This window comes from Chiloscyllium plagiosum, unplaced genomic scaffold (assembly GCF_037043375.1).
Source record: "Chiloscyllium plagiosum isolate Xiang-an unplaced genomic scaffold, Cpla_swu_hap1 HiC_scaffold_15, whole genome shotgun sequence".
Taxonomy (NCBI): Eukaryota; Metazoa; Chordata; class Chondrichthyes; order Orectolobiformes; family Hemiscylliidae; genus Chiloscyllium; species Chiloscyllium plagiosum.
Genome location: NW_028270153.1, coordinates 56,033,697 through 56,053,819, shown reverse-complemented (window position 1 = coordinate 56,053,819; position 20,123 = coordinate 56,033,697). Strand labels below are relative to the sequence as shown.

Below are 20,123 nucleotides of genomic sequence, written 5' to 3'. Positions count from 1 at the left end.
CAGGTGGTGGAGTATCCTGAAAGATTGGTTAGGAAGTGCAGAGGTAGACAAGCAGGAGGCAGGAAGAACATAGCAAAACAGGCAGCATCAGGAGGCGGAGAAGTCAACATTTTGGATGTAACCCTCCTTCTGGACTGAAGAAGGGTTACATCTGAAACATTGATTTCTCCACCTCTGATGCTGCCTGCCTTGCTGTGTTCTTCCAGCCTCCTGCTTGTCTACCTTGGATTCCAGCAACTGCAGTTCTTTTGTCTCCAGAAAGTGAAGAGGTCAGGAAGGATTAGTTTGGAGGGATGGGGTAAGACAGCACGAGTGAGAAAGGATATTGCATGCAACATTGAGAGTTGTAAACCCTGAATGGTGGGTCCAATGGTAGATTTACAGTGAATGTGAGGCAGCAGAGAGAAGATAGTCTTACATTCCCTTACCAAGTGCAGAAAGTCATATGGCAAAACTAGAGATAATGATATGAAATGTTCAAAAAGCAACTCAACCACCCGATGAAGAAGCAGCACTCCGAAAGCTAGTGCTTCCAAATAAAACTGTTGAACTGTAACCTGGTATTACATGATTTTTAACTTCAAAAAATAATATAGCTTAATAAACAGCCAGTGGATATTCCAAAATGGAAAGCTCAACTCAACAAATAAAACAACTTTTGGTTGGTAGAAGTGGTGAAAGACCATAAAATTAAACAAGATATCATGTAAAAGTGCCAATAGTAGTATAGACTAAAGAGACTGTGAAAGATATGAAGATCCACAAAGGAGATTGAGAAGGACATTAAGAACATCACAAAGAAATATTATAAAATTCATGAGGGTATCAAGATTAACATTTGGTTTGCAATTACTCTAGAATAACAAAAGTCGTGAAAAGGAACCATCCCTTTTAAAAACACACGTAGGTAATGGTGAAATGAAAATAGAGAAGTGGAGTACTTGATGAAAATTTAAATAATGGTAGATTTTCCAAAGGTCAGACAGTTGTTATTTCTGGCGAAGATAAGATGTGCACATGGAGACCCTGCAGAATCCTCATTGAAGCAAACTCTGAAAAGAATTATCTGGGAAATTGAACTTTCCTCTGTGCAGTTTCTGTGCCCCTACAACTGCAGTAGTTCTGATGAAATTAAGTAAAACAATTACTCAGGAAAAATTAGACAATTAAATACATATTCTGGTTCTGTAAGAAACTCTGTGAAAAATGTTTTATGAATGCCTCATTTGGGCTATTACTGCCAATCTGATTTTTCCAGTTAACTAGATATATAGATGAAAATACTTATGATTATTACCATCTCTTTACCCAAACACCCAGTATTTCTTCTTGTATTGTGCGTACTGTTAGGGGCCACTCCCATTAGTGACTACTTTCCTCTACTCTCCTCAACTCCACCCAAATCAATTCCACATTCTGACCTCCTGAATTAAAGTGATCTCTAATATTTGTACAAACATCACACTTGGCTAATCTTTAATTTGGTTCCTACTCTCCTCGAATATAATTTAGTCCTTAATATTCAGGATCCAATCCTTGACAAACTGCAACTATTTCTCTGTTCTGGCTATTAGATCATATTTATTTACCTCAATGTGTATTAATTGTGTTGTGCCTCTCTGGTAAATTGGTACATTTTAAGACTGTATATAAATTGGTGGTAAAGTTAATAAAATATACAGATCACAACATAAATAAGTGAATAATATAATTAAGTGATTGACTAAAACTCATTAATGATGGCAGGAGACGTGATGCGTCAATGTCCTAGCACGAGGGAGTTCCTGGATGTAATTAAGATAAGTATATCTGCAGTGAATGGTGAAGTTTGAGCAGCTTTGACTTAGACTTTGAGTTGGAAGCTAAGCTGCAGACCCTGTAATGATGAAGAAGGGGAAATTAATCTGGATTTTTTGTACTGGGGGCAGTCACAACATTTAAGATAAGATCTTCTAATTTGGTCAGTGGGCAAGGAAAGGAGAAGTCTGACTGTGGGTGAGGCTATTCAGATTGCAGGAATGTCAGACTCTGAAGTTGTACAATGGGTTTGAAGTTCTCTCACCTGTTTGGATGAGAGCTGGTCTGCATGGCCTGACCTGTTGAATTTTTCTAGTATTTTCTCCTTTCGCTTTGCTTTTTTATACTTGCAACAAAAGTTGTTTCCTGGAAGGTACTCTTTGGCCCATTTTACCCCATTATTTGCCAATGTTATAGAATAAAGCAAAATACTACAGCTGCTGAAAATCAGAAATAAACAAAGAAGCTACTGGAGAAACTCAGCAAGTCTGGTGTAATCTATGTAGAGAGAACCAGATTTAACATTTCAAGATCAATGCGACTTCTTCAGAACTCAGAGTTCTGTTAAGGTCTTGTCACTCTCAGAAATGTGAATGAGTCAATCTTCAGCCTGCTGAGATTTTCCCCTCCCTGGAAGTTGTGAGAGAGATGGTGAGAAGGAGAAATAATTGGGCAAGTTTGTTCAAGACAGGAACACACACCACCTCTACAATTGAATGTTGGACGAGAAGGTCTGTGCGTTACTTTATTTATAACCAGACGCATTCTTACACACAACTGAGATTTTTTTTCCATCTTCAAATCATCTGTGGTATTTTTTGATCTATTGACTATCAATAAATTTTCCATGCTTCCAATTGATGAGTGACTTTCTTGACTCAGCAACAATGAAAACCCTTAAATGGCCAATTAATGACCACCTATGACACTCCAGTTGCCACCTAACCATTTACTGGCAGGAACAGTGGATAGTTTCCCAACTGACAAAACATGTCTAGCTGCCTGGTGAGTTGGTGGTGCCTCTGATTGGGAGCAATCTGAGACATATATGTGGGCAAATGGGTTCCCTCTGAAAACCATTCCTTGCTGACTCCAACCCTATTGACTCCACTAACAAAAAAATAATAAATCTATATTTGCTGATAATACAAAGCTGGATGGGAATGTTACAAAGAGGCTGCTAATAGGTACAGACATGTTAACTAACTTTCTAATAAGACAGCAGATAAAGTATAATGTGAAGAAATGTGAGATTATTCACTTAGTTCATAAGAACATAAAAGATTTTTTTCACAAAGGCATGAACAGTATGCATGTTGACGTTCACAGAAACCATGCACAAGAGCAGAAAAATCTAATCCCGGAATCAATTAGGAAAACAATTGGCATGTTGGCCTTTATTTCAAAGGGGTTGGAGTACAGGAATACAGACGTTGTGTTATAATTGTAAAGGGTTTTGGTGAGACCAAACTACTAAACTGCAGGCTGCAAGAAGACCTGGTTGTATTAGCCAGCTCAACAAAGTCAGGATCGCTGAAGTCAACTCTTAGCCTAATGCATTTCATCACTAATTTACAGAGTTTGTGATTTCTATTTGTTGAGATGAGCTCCCTCTAATGACCAACAAGAGCACCCAACACTGAAATCAGTTCTTTTAGTTACTGAGCTAAACGTTCTTCCAGAAACAAGTTTGCTGAGTCTATCTCACACCAGCACCCAGGTGATTTTTATAAAAAGAAAGCACATTAGAAAAGGTTAAATACAGTACTCAATAATGATTTATTCTGATTCCAGAAAAGATAACAGCAAAAAATACACAAGCCAAAAATCTTTTCATATAATATATGAGTAAAGTCAAAGAAAGATAACAAAAAGTTGGTTTGATTCTCATTCTATTAATGTAATAACACATGATAATCCAGGGTTGGGTGGGTTGCAGAATAAAAGAATATCACATACATAGATGGAGTGTAAGGATTTCAAACCAATTGCACAATTTAACCTGACTTCCCCTGGAAAGATTTTGAGGATAGGTTGCAACATTGGTTTTGTACCCGCTGAATTTTATTTTCCACTGCTGTCACTGGATAGTAACAAGCTGAATGTAAAGCTGGTGTTCCAGCTAAACTTACAGCTTTCTAATCCAGTTAACAATGTCTTATAAAAATGAAACACTGGCCCTTTATATAACATTCCTCTGATTTTTTTTTAACAGGTACTATCTTGTTTGAAATAAATAGATTAGTGATTCTACTAAAAGAGGAGACACAAAAATATCATACAACCTGAGCAGTTGCATGTTATAGTATTTCTCAGTTTTAATTAATGGGAAATGATTCCATAAACACAATAGGATTGAAACTAAGAAATTTTAATAGGCAGATTATACAGTGTATAATGCATGCAAAGCAATTTGATTTTGATTAATGCAGTCATTTTTAGACTAAAGAGACAATTGAATGTATTTTCAATCTAGTAATAAGGGTTCTTTTTAGGCTGATAGTCAATTTTATTGATTTTCACAGATGGTTTTATTCCATGAAGCGTGGCATGTTTCCTCACCATATCATCTTAAACTAACCTCATTAAATGCCTCCCCTGGCTTTTGGTGACCCCCTTGTCCAATGCTAGCCCAATTCTACAACTCACCATATCTGAATGAATTCACAACTGGCAGGATATCCTGGAATGGACCCATGTCCATGACATGGCACCATCTTTAAAAGGCCCTAAGGAACCAGGACCAGATATCAGTCTTGGGTTGTCCTACACTATTCATGACATTTGCCCTGTAAATGATATAGAAAGGGAAATGGTGCAATGCTTGTGGATGGGGTGGTCCAGTGAGGGACATCCTCTTCCAAGGGACTGGCGCAGCAGACCAAGACTCTAGATCGGGCCAGCATGGTCTGAAATTACCAGCCGGGTCTATGTGCTCTCAGTTATCTGCAGAAATGCCCTGCAGCGTAGGAAGAAGATCAATAACTTTCTCTGCTCCACCAGAGTAATGCTGCTATCTTCTCTATGTTACTGCACCCACATCAAATCATGGGCTGTCACTCACTATTGCATGCAACACCTTCTCTCATTTTTTCTCATTTTTCTCAACCAGCCCAACGCCCCACACTGCTAACCCTGCACTGCCACTGTGAAGCCTACGCTATTGCTTGGGATAATTCATCACTCCCCTCCCCCCACTCACCTGCACCAAGACTAATAGCTGTACCAGCCACATTCATCTCCCTTAATACCTCCCTTTCTCTTCTTCCATGTGAAAGTGGCCTACAATATGGTAAAAAAAACGAGACAAGGTGGTGGTTCTTATGAGGAGGTTCTTATGCAAGGCAAAGCAGAGAGGCAGTGAACATCCAAGTAGGGTCAAAGAGCAATGAGAGCATACAAAGGGAGCATGTAAACAGCTGTGCTACAGCCTGGTCCAATCTGTGTGTTGGGTGTCTGTCTCTGTATGTAAGATGTCCTTGCAATGGCACTGCAGTAATAGTTCCTAGTGTGCTCCAAAGTGCATTTTTAAACTGTTGGTGGATCGGAGATGTATTATGATGATCTAGAGGTGCTCTTCCAGCACCACTAATCCAGAATCTGGTTTCCAGCATCTGCAGTCATTGTTTTTACCTCGTTGATGATCTAGAGAGTCTGGCAAATGTTCTAAGCTAACGTTAATGGATGCGGTGCGTATGACCAGTGTTCATGGAGCCCCAATATTGCTGGGTGTCTGAGATGGAGGTCTGGAAGGGCAAGTGATGAGCTAAAGTTGCCCATCTGACCAACTCTTACTTTTGTATCAAGTATTCTCAGCATCTTGGCAGATGGTAAAATGGAAAGTTAATAGTAATGAGGTGAGAATCTCGCCTCAATGTGGGAACTGAGTTGGAAAATATAGCTGGTTGAAATGGAGAAAGGCTTGACAGGAGTTTTCATATGATTCCTCTGAGATTTTACAGCATGATCTATGTCATTCAGGTCCCCATAAGCTTCCATCTTGTGAATTAAAGGGACTGGACTGTAGAGTTCTGATCACTGCCTCAGCTTTCACCTATCACTGTCACTCATGGTCTTAGTGTCACATTAACTTCACTGGTGTTGAACTATTTTGTCTCATTGAGAGACAAGAGAGAGGGAGATGTTTCAGCAGCAAACATGGGATGTTTGTATATTTTCATTCAGTAATTAGATATATTTTCTAGCTGGAGTCAATATTCAAAAGGAAACATGGCTTTGTCATGGTAATATTAGCTGGATGAATATTTAATATAATGTTTGTTAATTCATTGGGTACTAAAGTGCATTTAAAATCATTAGATTGAAGGATAGCTGAAGCTGAATTTTACTAAAGTTCATATTTAGATTTGTAGTTTGAAAGATACCCAAATTAAAGATGAAATCCTATTCTTGAAGCATATGTTGAGCTATGAATGCAACCATTGACAGAGAGGGCAATGGGATAATTGATGTTAATCCACAGTTAATTCAGAGACACATTTACACCAGTCATTAATTTTGCTCTTTTTTTGGTGTACTACATTTTTTTCTGACTCAGGACATGTTTACCTAAAATCAATGTCACTTCATAAACGTTTCATTCCGTGTTTTGGATGTACTGAGATTGTAATCTTTAAGAAAACGTTTGTCAGATGTCACTGAAACAGGAAGCTTCTAATACTTAAAACTCAAGCACTAATTTCCTTTCAATATGTGTCTATCCCAAGCATTTACTAGAATTTTCTGTATGACTCAAATAGGTGAGATCAGTTTGTGGTATCAGTAGTGAGTTAGTCTCTAAATGTTCATGGGTGTAAAGTGCCTTCTGGTAACATGTTACAGAACAGTTAGAATCCCCCAAGGTCTATTGGCCTCAGTATCCAAAAGTGACAAGTTAAGTATCTCCTAAATCAGAAGTCAAGGCTTGCTTATATGCAGTCTCCCAAATCACAGCCTCCTGTATCGCAGTCTCCTGTATCGCAGTCTCCTGTATCGCAGTCTCCCAAATCACAGTTTCCTGAATCCCAAAGACCTCCAAAACAATTGTATTCCTCTGAGTCATCAATTCCTAAACAAAAACAGTCTACTAAACAACATCTGTGTTCGCTGCAATCAACTGAGGCACAGCACCTACACTGGTTAGTCTTATCATTAGGTTTACTCCTCCGCCTCTTGTTGTTCTTCTTGTTGTCATTACCTGCTGCATCCTCATTGTTATCTTGCTTTGGTCTTTCTCTTTGCCTTCTGAAGCAGGCTCCCATCTTCTTGATTTTGCTGGATGAATTCAGAAAAGGAGAGGTAAGAATTATTGATTATAGTGAGCTGCATTAAGGTTTCCTTGTTCCTCTCTCACCTCTTGGTCATTTTATCAAGAGATGGAAGTCAGTGTGGATGAGATGGAAAGGTAAAATCCAACTTGATGTCTGAGTCAAAAACACAGTTTTACTTTTCCTAAGTGCTCACTTACTCCTTGCCTAAAGATGGATGTCTGGAGAAGAGAGTAGGAATGGGTAGGGCAGTGAAGGATAGTAGACTTATAGCATTTTTAGAAGAGTCAACATGGATTTGTTAAGGAAAAATCATGTTTCACTAATTTGGCTGGAGTTAGTTTTCAGAAGGTAATGGAGAGGGTTTATGAGGGGACTGCTGTTGATGTGGTTTATATGGACTTCCAAAAGGTGTTCAATATTATACAACAGTTTGTGAAGTTACAGCTCATGAAATCAAAAGTTGCCGAGGGAAAGGGACTGGAGCAATATATTATTTTTCAAGGATGGAAGAAATTTTATAGGTGTTCCCTAGAACTCAATATTGGACATTTGCTTTTCGTCATACATATATGATCTTGATCTTGGCCAGCATGGAAAATTTACATAGTTTGGGAAGACAGAAAACCTGGTTCAATTGTAAGGAGGCTAATGTAGAACTTCCAAAGTGCATTGATAAGTTGATGGAGTGGGAGAATGGGTGACCGATAAAGTTCAATGCAGGGAATGTGACCTGTTCTGGTCACCCAGTTATAGGATGGATATTATTAAGCTGGAGAGGGTTCAGAAGAGAATAACTAGGATATTGCTGGGTATGGAAAGTTTGAGTTATAAAGAAAGGCTGAATAGACTGGGAGGTTTTTTTGGCTGGAGTGTAGGAGGTTGAGGGGCGACCTGATAGACGTTTTTAAAATAATGAGAGGTAGAGATAGAGTTAGTAGTAATTGTCCATTCCCCAGGATGTGGGATTTCAAAACTCGGGCACATTTTCAAGATGAGAGGAGATAAATTTAAAAAAGACATTAAAAAGAGGCAGAGGGTAGTTTGCATATAGAATGAACTTGCAGAGAAAGTGGTGGATGTTGGTGGATTACAATGTTTGGATAGGCAAATGAATAGGGAAGGATTGGTGCTATATGGACCAGGAATAGGCAGGTGGAACAAGTTTAGTTTGGAATTATATTCAGCGTGGACTGGTTGGACTGAAGTGTCCGTTTTCATGCTGTATGACTTTATGACCCTAAGTGTGACGTGATGTACTTTGGTACAAAAAACATTGAAAGACCAGGGTGCATAAGTCATGAATGGTGGCAATACAAGTGTCAAGAGATGTTAATGATGCCTGCAGTATTCTAGGCTTCATTTATTGGAGTATACAGTACAAGATCAAGGAGTTTATAATGAATGGACAGAAGACAGTGGATAGACCTCAGTTGGAGTAATGCGTGCGTCTGGGCTCAATATTACAGGAAGGGTGTGAATGCATTACAGAGAGTGAAGAGGATATTTACACATATTGTTCCAGGGATTAGGTACTTCAGTTTTGAGAATAAATTGAAGAGGTTAGTACTGGAGAGAAGAAAGTTCATGAGGGGTCTAGATAGAGTAAATAAGGAGAAACTGTTCACTGATAAAGCCAGATAGTGCACTTTTGAAGTGTTTTGCAAAAGAAACAAATATGAGGTGAAATAAAAACTTTTTACACAGTGAATAAAATATAGAATGAACTGTGTGGTTGAAGTAGGTTCAACTGAGGCATTCAAGAGGTTTTAAATGATTATTTAAATTTAAACAAAGTGTAGCCTTTGAAAAGGCAGAAGATTGACACATTTAAAATACCAGCGCAGACACGTTAGACTGAATGCCCCAACAATTCTGTGACTTATTGATTTTCTTTCTCTCCTGGAGAAAGAGTTGGGAACAGGCCCCAACCCTGAACTACCTTGGGAATGGATGAAGCTTGGGAAGCACTGGGACTGAAATCCCTTCATGGATCCACTATAAATGGTGCTTTGTAACATACTATTGTGTCTTGTTGTAATTTCAATAAGTGATTTATCCTCAAGTCTATTAGATCATAACACATAGGAATAGAAGTCGACTATTCAGCCCACCAAGTCTGTATCCCATTCAATGAGATCATGGTTGATCAGAGAATCTTCAACTTCACTCGCCTGATTTATCTCTATAACTCTAATCCCTCACTGATTAGAAATCTCTCTGTCTCAGCCTTGAACAAACTTAACTGTCAGCTGTCTTGGTAAAGAATTCCACAGGTTCACCACTCTCCAAGAGAGAAAAATCGTTCTCATTTCTGTCTTAAAAGAACAATATTTTATTCTGAGATTACACTCTCTGGTCCTAGACTTCCCCACAAAAGGAAACAATCCCTTCACCCTATCAAGTTCTCTAAAAATCCTGTATGTTTCAATTGGTCCTCCTCTCATTTTCCTAAGCTCAAATGAATCCAACCTATTCAATCTTTCCTCATAAGAACATCGCTCCATACCTAGGATCAATTGAATCAACCTTCTCTGGACGTCAATTCTCCTGCTCCTCGAATGCTGCCTGACCTGCTGTGCTTTCCTAGCACCACACTCTCGACTCTGATCTCCAGCATCTGCAGTCCTCACTTTCACCTTCGTCCAATGCCAGTATATCTTTCCTCAAATAACTGCACCAAACCTATTTAAAGCTATTCCAGTTATGGCCTGACCATTGCTTTTTATAGTTTTAATAAGATGGCGCTATTTTTACAGCCCAATCCATTTGAAAGAAAAACCAATATTCCATTTGTCTTCTCTATTCGCCACTTCAGCTTGTTGAGATTCATGCACTGGGACCTCCAAACCCCCCAAACTGCAGCTTTCTGCAGTCTTTCCAGGAGCAATATTTAACTCCTCTGTTCTTCCTGTCAAAGCAAATACCCTCACATTTTTCCAAATTTTCTTCCATCCACCAAGGTTGTGCTTACTCACTTAACCTGTCTCTATCCTTCTGTTGCCTCACTACTTGCCTTCCCATCTATTTTTGTTATCCATTAACTTTATGATAATACATTCATTTCTCTCACTCAGGTCATCAATATGTATCATATTAATTGTGGCCCCAGCTGATCCTTGTGCCACTCTACTAGTTGCAGGTTGCCATCCTGAAAATGCCTCCTTTATCCCAACTCGGTCTTCCATTAGTTCGCTCATCCTCTTTCCATGCTCATATAGAACCTGAACACCATGGAATCTTATCTTATTAAGTAGTCTCATACGTAGGAATAAGTAACTAAAATAACCATCATAACTACATGTGCAGCACCTTCTCTGCTGGTCTTCTAGAAATCCACGTGTACAATAAAGCATTCAATTCCAGTCTCCCTGCTGTCGGAAAGATGTTATTAAACTTGTAAAGGTTCAGAAAGATTTACAAGGATGTTGCCCTGGTTGGAGAGTTTGAGCTACAGGGAGAGGCAGAATAGGTTGGTGCTATTTTCCCTGGAGGGGGTGACCTTGTAGAGGTTTATAAAAGCATGAGGGGCATGGACAGGGCGATTAGTCAAGATCTTTTCCGCAGGGTAGGGGAGTTCAAAACTGGAGGATATAGAGTAAAGGTGAGAGGGGAAAGATTTAAAAGAGACTTAAAGGGCAACTTTTTCACATGGGGGTGGTGCGTGTATGGAATGATCTGACAGAGGTGATGGGAGAGGCTGGCACAACTACACATTTAAAGGCATCTGGAATGGTAAATGAACAGGAAGGGGCTATGGGCCAAATGCTGGTAAATGGGACTAGACTAAGTTTTCTGGTCAGCATGGACAAGTTGGACTGAAGGGATTGTTCCCATGCTGTACATCTCTATGAGTATGACTACCTACTTGTTCCCTCTTGTCTACACTGCTTGGTCTCTCCTTGAAGAACAGTAATACATTTGTTAGGCATGATTTCCTGTCCATGATGACATGCTGACTCTGCTTGATTATAGTATGTCTTTCTAAATGTTGTGCTATTACATTCTTTATATTAGACTGAAACATTTTCCCAATAATCAATATTAGCTGACTGGCCTTCTGTTTTCTTTTTTAATGGTTTCCCTCCAATGCTGTCGTATCCTTTTGATTTTCATGCCCATATTTTTCTCCTTTCCAAAACCTCTACCCTCCTCCAATTAATTTAAAACCCATTCTAAAATCCTAGTTATTTGATTCACCAGGACACTGCTCTCAGCACGATTCGAGTGATGCTCATTAACTGGATCAGCTCCTTTCTAGCCCCGTATCAGTGCCAATGCCCCATGAAGTGAAGTTTATTACACTCACACTATTATTCAAGCCATGCAATTTGCTCATTTACTCCTTGACATTAATTTGCCTGTGGTTCAGGTAGTAATCCCAAGGTTTTCACTATGGAAGTTCTGCATTTTAGTTTAGCTCCTGACTGTTCAAAACCTTTCAGCAGATCCTCCTTTACAGTCTTATCAATGTCATTGCTATCAATGTAGATGGCAGCAACAACTAGATTCCTCCCCTCCTGCTCCAACTTCTACTTCTACTGTGGAGATGTCCTTAACTCTGAAACCAGGTGGGTGACGTAACTTTTGAGACTCATGTTGCAGAGAACAGTGTCTATACTCCTAATTATACTGCCTTCTATGACTACTCTATTCCCAGTTCCTCCCCCAACTTGAATGATTCCCTGTACAGTGGTGTCATTGTCTATTCATTCCTAGCAGTCCCCATTCTCGTTCTCACAGGTTGAAAGTACCTCACTGTTGTGCAGTTGAAGGGATTGAGCCTCCTTAAAAGCTGCCCCTTGTGTCTCCATAGCTGCTTCATCTATATTCACACCCTTCCATCCTTGATCACAGACTGACTTTGAATTACCTGATTTCAGGAATGGCTGCATCCTTGACCAAAATGTCCGGGTAGCCTTTCCCCTCCCTGATGCAGTGCAATATCTGCAGCTTAGGCTCCAGATCCTCAGCTCAGATCCAAAATAGCTCAAGCTGCAAACACTCACCGAAGACATGTTCAATCTGGATCACGTTGGTGACCAGCAGCTCCCACATGCTGCAACTGCAACACATCATCCGAATGGCCATCTCTATCACATTTAAGCTGTTAATTAAAACCAGTCTAGTATTCCTACTCTTTACACCATATTGCATTAATTCCCTTTAACACACAAATATCCATCTGAGATCTAACAAGATATCTTTAAACCGGGGGAAAAAAAATGACTGCAGACTTGAACACAAACTGAAATTTACTTTCACTTTAAAGACTAGAAATACTTACGATTCATACAATCCCTAAAGTGTGGAAACAGGCCATTTGGCCCAGAAGGTCTACACCGAACAGCATCCCACCCAGACCCATCCCCCTATGTTTCCCATGGCTAACCCACCTATCACTGAACACTATGGGGCAACTTAGCATGGCTAATCTGCCTAACTTGCACACCTTTAGACTGTGTGAGGAAACCAGAGCACCTGGAGGAAACCTACACAGACACAGAGAGAAAGTGCAAACTCCACACAGACAGTCACCAAGGGTGGAATCAAACCCATGTCCCTGGCACTGTGAGGCAGTAGTGCTAACCACTCAGCCACCATGCCATCCTAAAACTTAAAGGTGACCACAATCAATTGATGTAAACACCCAATTGGTTTATTAATATCGTTTCAGGAAGGAAATCATAGACTAAAGCCATAGAATCCCTACAGCTTGGAAGCAGGCCATTTGGCCCAAAAAGACCACTCTGATCTTCCCACACGATCCCTGTGACTCTGCATTTCCCATGGTCATCTGCCTAGCCTGCACATCTTTAGAATGTGGCAGAAAATCCATCATTGAGGCAGAAATCAAGCAAATACCTCTCTCCTTTCTCCACTGAACTGTTTGACACTTATCTCCTGCACTATATTGTAAGTCACACCTAATCACAATCGATTGTATATTTAACGTTCCTCAACCAAGTGGCCCAGCCCACCAAGAAATGTGGTTCCAGTTTCACTCGGCTCTTAACAGCCTGCTTTCTCAATGCATCCCTCGAAAATAAATCCATTCAAAGCTCAGAGCTACAGAATTTTAAAGCCTGTTGATTTCTCTTCAAGCAAATAAGAAATTACAATCTAAATTGAGTTTGTTCAAATTGATGATTTAGACACTTCCTTACCAGCAAGTGTATGCACTCACTCCAAGCTGAGAATAAAAGTGAAAGATTTGATATAACCAAGTGATTATCAGCAGTTGACCATCCAAAGCGAGTGTTGCAAAGTGTCCTCTCGCAATCCAGTCCGGAACTAACTATTTGAGATATCAGTTTACTGGAAGCTCTCGCTACAATGCAGCTGCGCTGGAATTTACTAACTTTGCTAACTTCCCAAACTTTTCCTGGAGTTTAAGTCATTCTGAGATACTCTGATCGGTGACCTGACGCTTTGAAACTCTCCTGTGTCAGAATGCTCGGTTCTTAGATTTTCCTGCCAATTCCTGTGCGCAACGTTTGTTTGACGTGCCAAATCATTTCCTGTTGTTGAGTAAGGGTTATGCAGGAAGCCCTGTCATCCAGAGTGGTGGTTTTAAGCTTATAACCTGGTGGCGTATGACTTTGATCATTTTTCCAGACCGAGATGGGAGCTGGAATGACTGAAGTTTTGGAGCTAAATTTACAGATGTCAGAAAGACAGTGGAAAAGGTAGATAGTGTTGAGGAGGCAGGGAGGCTGCAGAAGGAATTGGACTGTCTCGGAGAGTGGGCAAAGAAATGGTAGATGGAATACAATGTGGGTAAGTGTGAGATTGTGCATTTTAAGAGAAAGAATAGAGGTCTGATCTATTTTCACAAGGTGGAAAGCCATCAGGATTCTGAAGGGACTGGGGAGCCCTTGTTCAAGATTATCTTAAAGGTTAACATGTAGATTCACTGGGTAGTTAGAATGGCAAGTGCAACATTAGTGTTCATTTCAAGAGGGCTAAGAGTACAAGAGCAAAGATGTACTGCTGAGGCTGTATAAAGCTCTGGTCAGACTCCATGTGGGCTACAATATTGTTTGCAGTTTTGGGCCCCGTATCTGAGTAAGGGTGTGCTGGTGTTGGAGAGGGTTCAGAGGAGGTTTACAAGGATGATCCCAGGGATGAAGGCCTTGTCACATAAGGTGCAGTTGGGAACTCTGCGCTGAATGGAGTTTAGAAGGACGAGGGGTTATTTGATTGAAACTTAACACAATACTGAAAGACCTGCATCGAGTGGATATTGTGAAGATGTTTCCACTCATGGGGGAGAGTGGGACCCAAGGGCACAGCTTCATAGTTCTTTAGAACTGAGACGAGGAGATTTTTCTTCAGCCAGCGGCTGGTTAATCTGTGGAACACATTGCCGCAGAGGGCAGTGGAGGCCAAGTTATTGAAATTATTTAAGATACAGATCGGTAGGTTCTTGATTAGTAAGGAGACAAAAGCGAGAAGGCAAGAGAATGTGGTTGAATCATGCTTGCTTTCTCTGTTTCCACATTGATTGATGGAGAGTTAAGGATAGTGTTCAGTCTACTCTTACTCTGACAAAATGAAGATTCAGCTCTGTTTGAGGAGAGCATGTGATTGAACTTTGAGATGAGATATACAGCAAAATGTCTATTGGCAGAAATTGAAACTGAGGAAGCCAGAAGCGGTTTTGAAATCTAAGGTTTGCAATGAGCCCAGCGGATTATATATTTTGTCTACATCCTCAGTCACAAATTGAGGTGGAGACATTTGTAGCAGCACATGGGAACCTTTGGGTTGTTGATTCATTTCCAAGTTGTTAAGTGAATTTCCTTATTTTTTCACAGGATGTAAGCATTCCGGACTAGACCAGCAGTTAGTGCCCATCCACATGGCCCTTGAGAAGTGGATGGTGAGCTGCTATCTTGAACCACTTTTGTCCAAGTGGCTTAGGTACACCAACAATGTTTCAGGGAGATCATTCAAAGATTTTGACCCAGTGAAGGAACAGTGGCATAGTTCTTAATCAGGATGACTTGGTGCTCTCACTCAAGTGCTGAACTTGTCCTCCAGGTTTTAGCAGTCAAGGGGCCTTCACAGGCTCATCTATGTGTTAGAGAAAGCACCATCTAAATTCCGAACAGAAGAATGAACGGAAAATATATTCCCGACAGAAGAATCAATGGAGAAGGCACAGAACATTCTGGAAGACATGTGACCTGGCTGTAATTTCAAGAGACTAAATTCTATTTTTTGTTATAAGTTTGGGACTTATATTTATTGGAACAGTATACCAGTAGAATCTTGTTTTATCAGGAATAGTTAATAGTTAGAAGGGGTTTATTAATAGTTTAGTTAATTTGTTCACTGATAGAGTTAGATAAATTGCTGGTTGATTTTAAAAGTGAGTGGCAGGGATTTATTTTATTTAACATCTAGAGGTTGCTGAAATGCAGATCACACTACTTTTCATTCTTTTTCCAGATTATAGGGGGAGGTGCTCCTCTTTGGGGGCTTCAGTTTTAGTTCTCAGAGGTGGGGTGGGGCGGGGCAGGGGGGGTGTTCAACCTCCACTTTATAACAACAGGCAACATCCTGTTGGAGGTAATCTCACATCAGCAGTTGTTCTTCATTACTGATAACTACTTAAGTCTGAGATATGGGAAGATGGGATAAGTTCTGCAGGCTAATAGTAAGAATGCACTTCCTGAAATTACTTGTCCATGAAACATGTAGGACAAATGGATAGATTCTTGTTCTAGAAGATTTTATCAGCAGTAATTGTGCACTAAGTGTTTGGGTGTGAATATATTCAATGAGATTTGAAACATTTTCTGTCTGTATGGAATGGCCACCCATTGGATCCCACAGGATTGCAACCAGAAAATTCAAGTGTGCTGTAACAGTTGAAAGAATTGCACCAATAGCAATATTTAGTCTTTGCTGGTGGACTATTGGTGTTTATTCTTTGACAGGTGTAGCTCAGTGGTTAGCAATCCGCAATCCAGAAAATTGACACAATTTCTCGGAGATAGCTCATGATAGTGCTGAGGAAATGCTGAGTTGTCAGAGATGCCATTGTTTGGAAGAAGTATTAAATTAAGGCCCCTCACTGCCATCGCAATTGGACATAGTTGAAGAGATGAGGAGATTTCCCTACTCTACTGGATAGAACTTATCCCTCAACCAATACCATTAAAACAGATGAAGTGCGTGTTATCTCTTTGCAATTTGTGGGACCTAATTGGACACTAATTGCTGCCATGCTGCCATGCTTTCCATGAGTGATTTAGAGGGCAACTTGCAGGTGGTGCTCCTTTTGTATCTGTTTCCCTTATCCTTCTGGTCTTAGCAGTTATGGGTTTGGGAGGTGTCGTCTAAGGAGCCTTGGTGAAATTCTGCAATTCATACTGCTGACAGTGCACACCATTGTAACTGAGTGTCAGTCATGGAGAAAGTGAATGTTTGTGAATATGGTGCCAAACAAGCAGGTTGCTTTGTCCTGGACACTGGATAGTGTCAAGCTTCATGAGTTTTGTTGGAACTGTACCCATCTCAGCGAGTGTTGACTATTCTATTACACTCTTGACTTGTGCCTTGTAGATGGTGGACAGACTTGGGTAGTCAGGAAGCAAGTTACTCACTGCAGGATTCCTAGCCTTCGACCTGCTATAACAGCCATAGTACTTATACTGCTAGTCAATTTCTATTTTTGTTCAAAGGTAAACCAGCAGGATGTTAATACTAGGGGATTCAGTGACGGGGATACCATTGATTGTCAAGGGACAATGGTTAGATTGTTTCTTTGTGGAGATTGTCATTACCTTGCATTTGTGTGGATATTGTCCAGATCCTGTAGCATTTAGGCATGGACTGCTTTAAATTGTTTCATTACACATCCATTCACGCCCTCCTCCAGAGGATTGTCTTTTAATTCTTTTTATGGTTAAACTAAACTTGAAGATACAATGATCACTTTTCCCTAAACATTCTCCCAACTGACACTTGACCTATTTGGCCACCTCATTCCCCAAACCAGTTCTGGAAATGCCTACTTCGAATGAGGTCAGATGCATATTAATAAATAAAATTCTCTCAAACACACTCTTCCCCTCCATGTCCTTTTATAATATCTCTGTTCTAATTCATTAAGATAATGAAAAGTCCCTCTATGAGAACTGCTGAATGGATTGTGTATCTCTGTTTATAACTCGCTGTAAACCTGCACCTTGACAACTTTCCCGCCAGCTGTTCCCAGTGTATTTTCCGGTTGCTTGTTAAAGTGGCACTTGTTCAAATGTGAGTCTAAACAGTCTAGCATACCATTTGTCTTCAGTGAATGCATCACATCTGAGCTTGATTCTGATTCCACATGAGGAACATGATTATTGACTTTCAATATTATTGGGTTACGATCAGAAACAGGAGCTAATTTTCACTTCCCTACCTTAAAGGTAATGATGCCAACTGTAAAGTTTTAATTACCACAGAATCCGCAATTTGAATCTAGTCCCTTTGTGGTTTGCATACCACATCTAGTCATTGCGTAATCTGTTGAATCATTGGGGAAGTTTAGATTAATAGCCCTAACCCATGGTGCAAAGATCCATGATTGACCAACACGAGGAATTCGGATTAAGGAATGGGCATCATGGCAGATCACCGATAAGCTGTTGTGATGAAACCCATTGTTGAATGTCAGGCTTTCATCACAGTGAGAGTAGTCTTTGCTCAACAGGTTCTACACAGGTTGCAGTGCAGCCTACCTCCACTGGTGTGGCCTTAGCACAAAATGCTTTATGCACTTTGAGGAGAAATACCAATTATGAGATGATGTGGAATTTCTTCTCTCAGACGGTTGAGGATCTTTGGAACTCTTGCCACTGCAGAGTCAGAGTCCTTCTCTGTAAGCCTTCTCTATAAGGCTGAGATAGATAAATTCTTAATAAGTCTGGGAATCAGGGGTTATGGGAAAATGCAAGAAAGGTGGATATGAGCAATGTCAGATCATCCACGATCCTATTCAATGGTAGAATAAGCTTAAGGGGCCGAATAGCCTATTCCTGTTCCTTATGGGCTTAATGCTACATATTAGCAAGTGGTGACTTCAGGAATTTGCAATTGCTAAATAATAATAAAAGGTATTAATTGAAAGAAGCACATTACTCATTCTAGATATGCAATGATGCAAAGCTTTTGTAATCTGTGTTGACATTTAGGGGAATCATGTGAGAGTACAAGAAGGTATAGGTGGGTCTTGACTGTTAACCATAGATGAATTTAACAGTGTTTCTGCACTTTGCATTTTGAAGTATTTTGCTTTCAGTTTCTGTACTTAATATCAGTGGTGACCACGATTAAACTCTGAAAAACAGACAGATAATAATTACATTACAGTTAAGTACACATTGGCACAATCTATAGAATTACATGCTGAATGCATATTGTAGACATGAAGGGTTCATTCATAGTTTCAGAGTAATAGAAGCAGGAGTAGGCCATTTGGCCCATTGAGTCTGCTCTGCCATTCATTAAAATCATGGCTGATCTACCCATTGTCTCAGCTCCTCCTACCTGCATTATCCCCTTTACCCTTAATTCCCCTAACACGCAATAACCCATCTAACTGTGTCTTGAATATATTTAATGAAGCTGTCTCTACTGCTTCCCTGGGCAGAGAATTTCATAGATTCAGTACTCTCTGAGGAAAGCAGTTCCTTCTCATCTTTGTCCTAAATCTACTCCCCCTAATCATGAGGCCATGCCCCCTAGTCCTAGTCTCGCCCACCAGCGGAAATATCTTGCCTGCTTCTATCTTATCCATCCCTTTCATCATTTTTTATGCTTCTGTAAGATCCCCTCTCATTGTTCTAAATTCTGGCGAGTACAGTCCCAGGCGGATCAACCTCTCTCCATACAGTAACTCCCTCATCTCTGGAATCAACCTGGCGAAGCTCCTCTGCATCACCTCCAAAGCCAGATTATTGTTCCTCAAGTAAGGAGACCAGAACTGTGCACAATAGTCCAGGTGTGGCCTCACCAACACCTTGTACAATTGCAGCAGAACCTCCCTGCTCTTAAGTTCAATCCCTTTAGCAATGAAAGCCAATATTCTGTTTGCCTTCCTGATTACCTGCAAATCAACTTATAGCGATTCATGTACAAGCACTCCTAAGTCTCTGTTGTGATGGATGATATATTTTACCCCTCTTTCTCCCCCACCAACTTTTAAAACCAGGCAGAGCAGGGAAAACACAATGTTGCTGGATCTCTACTATAATTATTTTATAGCAACACATCACATCAAGTACAGTGCCGCCTCCGAAGCTGCCCACTGCCGGTCTACCTGAAGAAGAGGGCAGATGTAGGTGATGGTGTCCTTGGACAGGTGAAGATGTCTTTGACACTACTTTTCAATTATTCCCCTATAGCTGCTCCACCTTCAGTACACCCTCTCTCAGTGCATTGCTTCAGGCAAAGTTACTACCCTCTGAACCTCATCTCTCTGGAACTGGTGGTGCTGGGCATCCCTTCCTCTCTTTCTCCTCCTCCTTCCTAATGACAGCAATACTATTACCACTGTGGATTAAGTTGATTGCAGAATGTACTGAGCAGTGAAGCATTGGTCGGTTAGCTCAGCTGGTTAGAGTGTGGTGCTAATAATGCCAAGGTTGTGGGTTCAATCCCCCCACTGGACCAGCCAGTGAAGGTTGCTGGGGGCAGCACGATGGCTCAGTGGTTAGCACTGCTGCGTGACAGCACCAGGGTCCCAGGTTCGATTCCAGCCTCGGGTGACTACCTGTGTGGAGTTTGCATATTCTCCCTGTGCCTGCGTGTGTTTCCTCCGGGTGCTGTGGTTTCCTCCCACAGTGTAAAGATGAACAGATTGAGAAAAGTGTGCAGTGGGTCAGTATCACTGTGAAGCAGACTGGTAGGACGGTGCAGTGGGTTAATATCATTGAAGCTGACTGTGAGGAGTGCGCAATGTGTCAGTATCACAGTGAAGCAGACCGGGAGGAGTGTGCAGTGAGTCAGTATCACTGTGTAACAGACTGGGAGGAGGGTGCACTTGGTCAGTATCACTGT

The 20,123-nt window shown here is 40.7% G+C and overlaps 1 long non-coding RNA gene across 1 annotated transcript; it reads right to left on the bottom strand.

Annotated features, from left to right (window-relative positions):
* Window positions 1–3,557: 3,557 nt before the first annotated feature.
* Window positions 3,558–13,545, bottom strand: LOC148147662 (uncharacterized). The gene is made up of 2 exons (XR_015759607.1): window positions 13,232–13,545; window positions 3,558–7,071 (listed from the first exon to the last, which is right to left on the bottom strand). It is a non-coding gene; the product is annotated as an uncharacterized LOC148147662 (long non-coding RNA).
* Between the last annotated feature and the right edge of the window lie 6,578 nt (window positions 13,546–20,123).